Source organism: Pteropus vampyrus, unplaced genomic scaffold (assembly GCF_000151845.1).
Source record: "Pteropus vampyrus isolate Shadow unplaced genomic scaffold, Pvam_2.0 Scaffold244, whole genome shotgun sequence".
Lineage (NCBI taxonomy): Eukaryota > Metazoa > Chordata > Mammalia > Chiroptera > Pteropodidae > Pteropus > Pteropus vampyrus.
The window spans coordinates 200,506-202,640 of NW_011889025.1; the positions used below are offsets into that span (position 1 = coordinate 200,506).

General features: G+C 36.0%; 1 pseudogene; it reads right to left on the minus strand.

Moving 5' to 3' along the window:
* Positions 1-1,800: 1,800 nt before the first annotated feature.
* LOC111729065 lies at positions 1,801-1,919 on the minus strand (annotated as a pseudogene).
* Positions 1,920-2,135: the final 216 nt, after the last annotated feature.

A 2,135-nucleotide genomic window follows, 5' to 3' on the forward strand; every position in this document is an offset into this window, starting at 1 on the left:
ATGAAAATGTCCTGAAAATGATCTTTATTTCATATTCTATTTTATTTGAATTTCTTTTCTTTCAAGTAAGATGAAGCTGTTGAGAAAGTATGAAGAGAACACGTGATGTTTCAGGAACCTCTTGGACTCTATTATCCTTGACTTCTACTTGCTTGTGACTCTTAATGTAAATTATCCTCTCCATTTGAAATTTTATTCTCTTAGTTTCCATGACATTGCATACTGCACTGCTGTTGTGCTACCTCTCTCACTGCCACTTTATCTTTTTCTATCTTCTTTGCCGTTCTCCTTCATAATCTTGTTTATAAATGTGTGTGCTTCAGCTCAGTTTTTCATTCTCTGCTTTTCTCTGAATATACATTGTCTCACATTGTTTCAAATGCCATCAGAATGTGCATGATTCCCAAAATTTTCTCCAGGTCCTAATATTTCTCCAATCTCTTTTCATCTTCAAATCCCCATTGGATATTTTTTCTTGCTTGTTTCACCTAAACTCAATCCATCTTGAAATAAGTTCACTACCTTTGCTACTCTTCCTGCAAAGTGACTTTTCTTCGGAACAATTATTTCCATTACAAGGCTCCTTGTCTAGTTACATAGTTGTGAAATCTCAAGATCATCCTTGACTTCTTTCCTCTGTTAGCCTTCTATACCCAACCAGTCACCAGTTTCTGTCTGTTCTTCCTTCTCAATTACTCTCATATTATCCATGCTTTTTACTTTTCACTGCCACTACAATATTTTGTATTTACTATTTCACACCTAGTTTACTGTGTTGGTCTCTCTGTCTCCTGTATTTATTTTCTTTTAAGCCACTTAAACAAAAGCCCAGGCTCATCTTCTTAATATACCATTCTCATTGTTCCATTAAGTGCCTACATCTATTGTCTCTTTATTGAAGTCTTAATTCATTATTTGGGGATTTAATTGTCCTAATAATATGGCCCTAATAGTCTCTTTGTATTTAAGATTCTCTTTGTATTTAACCTTTGGCATTTTAATTATAATGTGTCTTGGTGCGGGCCTCTTTGAATTCCTGTTTCTTGGGACTCTCTGAACTTCCTGGATTGTATTTCTAGTTCCTTCACTGGGTTAGTGAAGTTTTCCATCATTATTCTTCAAATAACTTTTCCACTTCTTGTTCTCCCTCTCCTCCTTCAGGTACCCCTATTATACGGATGTTTTCATAAGTAATTTTGTCCCAAAGACTCCTTAAATTATTCTATTCTTGGCTTCTTTTTTCTTGCTGTTTTGATTGGATAACCTTGGCTTCCCCATCCACTATATTGGTGGTTCGATCCTCTTCTTCATCCATTCTGTTAATTACCTCTAATATCCTCTTCATCTCAGATAATGTATTCTTCATTTCTGACTGGTTCCCTTTTATAAGTTCCATTTCAATTTGTTATGTTATTTTTATTTTAAACTTTGATAAAAGTTACTTCGTTAAAGTAAAAGTTATTTTGTTAAAGTTCTCAGTGAGTTCATCTGCATTTCCCCTAAGTTCATCTTTATAAACAGTGTTTTGAATATCTTTATAACCAGTGTTTTGAACTCTGCATCTCTTAGATTACTTGGCTCCATTTTATCTGAATGTATGTTCCGTTCTCTCATATGGTTTCTGCTTCTTTGTCTTCCCATTTTGGCTGCCTTTCTGTGTCTGTTTCTTTTTCTCTCTCTCTTTTTTTTTTTTTTTTTTTTTTGGTGAGGCAACCCTTGGTTGACCTCATCGATTGCAAGAAACTTGTCAGCTTACAATCCCTTTTTTTTTTTAATTTATTTTTTATTTTTTATTTTTTACACCTACAGCACCTGGTCTTCCTAGGTGGTCTCCCATCCAAGAACTAACCAGGCCCGATCCTACTTAGCTTTCGATATCAGACGGGATCGGGCTTGTTCAGGGTAGCATGACCATAGACTTGTGTCTGTTTCTATGTACTAAGCAAAGCTCTTAAGTCTCCTGGTCTTATTAATGTGGCTTTGTGTAGTAGGTGTCCAGAGGCACAGTCCTGAGAGAGGTTCAGCATCAGACCAATTTTAGCCCCAGTTTGTGTTTTTCCGGGGCCACCTGTTAAGATTCAGCAAGGAATCCACGGATGCTGTGCGTAAAGTTGTCTCAAGAAACCATGCCAGAA